Raw genomic sequence first — 6,581 nt, 5'->3', positions numbered from 1 at the left:
GTCCCAAGGCCCACCCTATGCCTCACTTAGGGCCAACCACACTCAACTAATCCTGTGATGAGGATTCAAAGAAAGGCTCAAAGAGGACTAACATGAACACTGTAGGGTACATTTTATCTTTACATTAAAATGCTTATCTTCTCTGGAAGCCTGGGTGGCTCAGTCAGTTGAGCGTCTGACTCTTGATTTCAGCTCAGGTTGTCTTGTGGTCATGGGATTGAACCCCAAGCTGGGCTCTGCATGAGGCATGAAGTATCCTTCAGATTCTCTCTCCCCCATCTCAAAATAAATAAATAAACATTAAAAAATCAAATTAAAATAAAATAAAACACTTACCTTCTCATCTGCTGACTGACTTTAGAACTACTCTAATCTCTCAGCAGTATTCAATGTCCACTTTTCTCCAATAACTTCTTCGGTTCTTATTTAAATGCCTGCCATGGGCAAGAGGAGAAAGCAAGAGGAGAAAGAGGATATTCAGAAATGGTATGACTGGGTCAAGCTCTTCTCGTCTTTCAGGGAGGTGAAATTGAGCACCCTAACGGGTGTTAGCCTAATGGAGGATCTTAGCCCACCTTGACTTTTTTGCTTCCCAAGGAAGCCCAGTCAGAGAGTGTACAGGTGCTCACGGATTTTCCTGGCCACCACCTCCTAGGGAATGGTAATTCTGTGATGGGAAGGAATCAAAAACCAGGTACAGTGAGCAAAAGCTACCTTAACACACAGCAGAGAATGGGAAACTGACTTTTAGGTCCCAGAATTATTGTCCAGAACCCCTGGAACTCAGCTGACCTCTGAAGAGTAGTTTATTTATTAGTGTGAATATTAAACGTTCACATTTTTTAACAAATAATGAGGCTTATTTTTTTATGAATATAATTTACTGTCAAATTGGCTTACATACAACACCCAGTGCTCATGAGCCTTATTGGTATTTTGGAATCATATTCACCAAAGGCCTTCAACAAATAAAAGTTCTTTTGTACATTTGGAAATACTTGGAAGACTGTCATTATAAACATATAAGCATAGTACCTGCATGAGAATATAAATAATTGTTGGGAGTTGATTATATCATTCACCCTTTCCACTAAATCCTATTCTTAATAAAGGAAGCATCTGATTGGAATTGCTTAAACCTTGTCATTATTTCTCCTATAAGCAACTGCAGACAGCAGGCTTAATTAGAATGAAATTGGTATTTTGAACAGGTATTCTACCTTACATTAACTAACTGGATATAAGGCCAGTAGCATATGATCCATTATAATAACATATAATAATTATATAAGTAAAGGACACGCATGTATGTAACATATGTTTTTTAATCCTCATATATTGGAGACATATTATATTATATTATATTACATTATATTATAAATTAGGGATATATATACGTATATATATGTGTGTGTGTATATATATATATATATATATATATATATTCCTAATAGTGGGATTAAAAAAAATTATAGCTCAAGTCACAACATTTGAATCGTAAAATCTGTTGCAAGGATGAGAAAATCCATTTATTGTACTGAACTCCATTTATTGTACTGAAAGCAAATGCCTGTTTAGTAACCAAAGAATGTACACCTTTGGAGAAAGTAAATTACAGCCCACTTCCTAGTCAGGTAATTATATTCTCTGCTGGTTTAAATCTCCTCCCAAGGTTCTGTGCCCCACACAAGGTTCTCCCTGCTCTGACTTTGAACCTCTGGACTCTGGAGTCCATCGGAGCACGGTCCCCACTTTTTCTGAGCAGCCCCATCCTCAGTCCTGAGCAGAATTATCCTTATGATGGGGGTTGACTATTTATTCATGTGTCTGCCATCTGCCACCCAGAGCTGAGAGCATCTTCCTGGGGAGACTCTACTTAAGAGCGGTCACAGCTTATTACCTGTCTATCTGAGGTACAAGCCTGAATGGCTTTTAATTTTTTGATGCTTAAGGTAGAGAAAATAGAATTGCTTTTGATTGATCCTGCCAAACTCTATGATGCATGCACTTCTTTTCTTTTTCAGTGGGTCACAGGAAGCTAGCAGAACAAGACTCTATGGAGAGGGGCCAGTGCAGTGGAAACACCGTGCGAGGGGCCACATTGCAATCTTGGGCTACTGGCTCTGTTACTATCTGGTTAACCTTAACCAAATTCCTTAAGGTCTCTGAGTCTCAGTTTCCTCATTTTTTAAAATGTGCTAAACACACAGTTGTTATAAAGAGCAAATGAAACTATGAATGTGCTATCACCTATGTAACACACAGGTAGGCATTATGATTATTTACAAAGTACAAAACTATTCTTATAAAGATGTATAATACACTGTGTATCATGCTCACCGCTGGCATGCCACCTTACTACATTATGGAGAAGATTATATACTATAAAGGAGAAGTTTTATACTAGTTATAACTATATTAATACAGTTATAAGAATGATATTGTTAATACTAATATATAAAATTAATATGAATGTTAATATAGTTATAAGAATAATGTAGAAAGTATATTAATAGAACTACAGTGAAACCTTTAACAAAATCACAAGGTCTTAAGGAATTGCAAGGCAATGCTCACTTTTCCAAATTTTGGTCTATGTTAAATTGTCAGTGAAGGCTGAGCTCGTATCCTATAGATGCCTGAGCCTGGAAGAAGCACAATTACATTTTCATTGACAAACAATTCTACTCCCTCTATAAATCAACATCATTTCCTCCTGGCCTCTCCAAGATTCAGCAGCTGTCATAAGGTTGCCAGGTAGAATAATGATTCAGGACCCACAGACCACACTGTCTTATTGAACTGCTCCCAAGCTCACTGGCTCTGGGACCCAATAAATCATTGCTTTACAAGTCATCTGGAACGCAAGGTGCAGCCCAGAGTCAAGAGTCAAGGTTCCACAGGACTGTTAGGAAATATTTGTTAAAGGGAGGGGGGAAAGATTTTCCTTTTTTGTCACATAATAACCTTTCTCTTGATCCTCTGACTGGTTTCCTATCTGCATGTTTTTCATCCTCTGAATATTTAACAATTCCACTTCAGTGTTCAGATACCATTGTGGTTTTTTTTCTCTTGATCTTGAAGCTCTTCCAGAGCCCCTACTGTTTTTTAAAATATAGAACTCAGGATTCTTTCTTGTGTGGCTTCCACCGTATTCTACCCCACTTCCCATGGAGATTACACACTCAGTAAAGAGTCGGCCTGTTTTCAGTGTCCTGAGCAGATGGAGACAAAGTTATTCTCCACTTTTGTTCCAAGAAACAAGGCAATGTTGTGTTGCCAAGTTTTTGCTTTTTTGTATTGAGCAATTGGAATAATCATAATACCAATCTCTCTTCTTTATAGGAGTGTTACTATTATAAAGTTCCTACGCCTCCAGTCTTTCACCATCCTGGTCTCTCTTGGAAGAATTGAGTGTGAATTATGCTTCGTGATAACACAGAGAACATGGGTGAAGGATAAAGACTTCATATATTGAGCAATACCTAAGATTCCAGAAGTTATTAGATTTGGTGATGAAACTGAAAACACAACAAACTTCTCTGTGTCTTGTTGTTTGTGTATAAGTCTTTAATCACTCCACTTTACTCATGGCACCTCTCCTGATTTCTTCACTTTTTGCCATGAGAATAATGCTTTCATCATGGGAATCTACCTCCAAAACCAAGAGGACACTGTATACACCGTACGTTAGTCAACTTGACAATAAATTATATTAAAAAAAATTTTTAAGGAGGACAAAAAAAGAATGCTGCTTTCAATTTATGAGCAATAATTTGCATTCTTGATACAAAAATGAATCCATGGACACCATTATAATATTGCTATGGGGGAGACAAGATTCCTGATGAATGCTCACATTAGTGGATGGAATTCTACGAAGAAGCAGAATAGTAGCATAGACTCAAAATATCTCCCCCAAAATAAATTGTGGTGGTGGATTTAATCTGTGCCCACAAATTATTTGGTTCTTCTGCCTCCAGGAGGGGAACTCCATTCTCTTTCTTTTCGATGTGAGCCCAACTTAATGACTTAAAAGAGACATAAAATGACTTAATGACTTAATGACTTACGACTTAAATGACATAAAAAGAGAAAAATTGTAACACTACATGGCAAATTCTGGCAGACACCACCTTAACTAAGTGATCAACGTTAATATCACTGTAATAAGATATATCCACATTTGTATCCTCTAACACAATAGGATAAGAAAAGCATATCACCTATGTGGTATGCCTCCAAATCCATAACTCCAGAATTCATGAAAAACATCAGATAAACCCAAATTAAGGGACATTCTACAAAACAGCTAACCACTACCTATCAATAATGTTAAGATCATTAAAGACAAAGAAAAAAGAGAGGAAAAAAATCGATGGGAAGAGATCAAGAAGACGTGGTAATTAAATGAAATATGGATTAGATCCTGAACAAAAAGAGTATATTAAGGGAAAAACTGGTTAAATCTGAATAAAGTTTGTATTTTACTGACTAGTATCAATGTTAATTTCTTAGTCTCAACAAATGTCTTAAGGCCCTGTGAAGTGTTGACGCTAGAGGAAGCTGGTTGAAGGATTTGCAAGACCTCTCTGCTATCTTTGCAGGACTTTTGTAAAGAAAAAAATATTTCAAAATTTAAAAAAAATGGTAAATAATGTGCATGTTTATGGACATGTTTAATGTAAGCATAGATGGGCTAAGATAATATTCATTCTTTCACTCAGTTCATTCTCTGTACATTTCTTGAGAGTCCACTCTGTCCTAGGCACGGGGGAAACAGTGCTGAAGGTGGCTGAGATTCCCACACTCATGGAACTTACAGTCTGATGGGTATAACAGGCAGAATGAGTGATACAAAAGACAGGATGCTGCAGGTGCACGTCATGTGGTACCCAACCTGTTCTGAAGGTTAGAGAAAGCTTTCCTCAAGCAGAGGGGTTTGAACTGAGACTAGAAATGTCATGTAAGACAGGGATGGGAGCTGTTTGGGCAGAGAGGGGACACTTCCAGGCAGAAGGAGCAGCATGACAAGGACTCAGAGCAAGGAATGAGGGATGAGAAAGAAAGCCAAGAAGTGAAGTTAAAGGGTAGAGAGAAGGATCTAGACAGGAAGGCAGGGGCCAGATCATTCAACGTCTTATAGGTCAGGGAAAAATTTAGGATTTGGTGCTAAAGTAGTAGGAAAGCCCTGGAGAGTGTTAGGTAAATTATGTAATTATGTTGCAACTTCTGTCTCTCAATTTGATTAGTTCCCAATTTCCTAAATCAGTATTGCTCATGTTTGAGAATGGATTAAATTTCCTGATTGTTAGTGACTTTCATAAGAAACATATCATCTACTTTTCATCCTGACCCCAACTCCAACCTCAGTTCTTATTTTAGGGGTGAGGAGGGGAAAGGACTTTAGCCAATTGTAACAGGATCTGATAGCCCAGGAAACAAAGAAACCCACTGCTGAGATGAGCCAAAGTCTCAAGTAAAACTTTTGTTATTCAAAGGCTCTTGCAGTACAGAAAAAAAAAAATGGCAACAGGGTTGTCCATGGGCATTGTTGCTGGTACAGGGAAATGGCTCTTTGTCCTCCTCTGGCAGGGAGCAGAGTTGAAATTTTCTTTACTGATTGAGCCAACTGTGGGTGACCTGTCTCTGGGCAAGCGAAGGTATTAGCCAGTTCGCTCTCCAGGTCTCGTTTCCCTTTGCAAGTCCTCTCCCCATCATTAGAGTCTTGGGGGGAGGCAGGGCCCTACCTCCCACTATGGGTGCACCTGACTTAGGGTTAGCTAACTGGGTGTCCGCACCCAGATCTCTGAGACACAAGCTATCGAGAATTCTTCCAGGGGATGGAATAGTCACAACCAGGTCTGGGACATTGGTGGCAGCAATGCCAACAGAGGTGTGCAGAAACCAGATAGGTTCTGTGGCATGATTTGTGGTTCTCTAGTCTCCCTCAGCTCCTCCTCATTTGTTGATCCTTATTCTCTGTGGGAGATCCAATGTCTTCCCAATAAACTTCTTTATCTGCAGGTCTTTTTCTGACATTGATGGCAAAATACATTGACTGTTAAAAATAATTCACTTTTATATAGCACTCAGCATTTGCAAGCAATGTTCTAAGTACTTTGCTATACACATTATCCCCTTTAATATTATAAAATAGAGAAATAGATTTCTCTGCTGATAGAGGGAAGCCATGTGGCAGATAATTTACTTTTTTTTAAGTTTTTTTTCTTATATTTTAAATGTTTACTTATTTTTGAGAGAGAGAAAGACAGAGTGTGAATGGAGGAGAGGCAGAGAAAGAGGGAGACACAGAATCTGAGGCAGGCTCCAGGTTCTGAGTTGTCAGCACAGAGCCTGACGTGGGGCTTGAAACCACGGGCTGCGAGATCATGACCTGAGCCAAAGTCGGACACTTAACTGACTGAGCCACCCAGGTACCCCCAACAGATAATTTACTTTAAGAAGAAAAAACTATGAATGGAAGCCTATTTTCACACCCAGAGATAAAAAAGTCAGTTTTCTCTAATATCAAAAAATTGGAAGCAAACTGAGATGTTTGAGAATATGGGAAATGAATA

The sequence above is a fragment of the Prionailurus bengalensis genome, chromosome D1, assembly GCF_016509475.1.
Source record: "Prionailurus bengalensis isolate Pbe53 chromosome D1, Fcat_Pben_1.1_paternal_pri, whole genome shotgun sequence".
NCBI classification, from domain to species: domain Eukaryota; kingdom Metazoa; phylum Chordata; class Mammalia; order Carnivora; family Felidae; genus Prionailurus; species Prionailurus bengalensis.
This window is presented reverse-complemented; position numbering follows the sequence as displayed.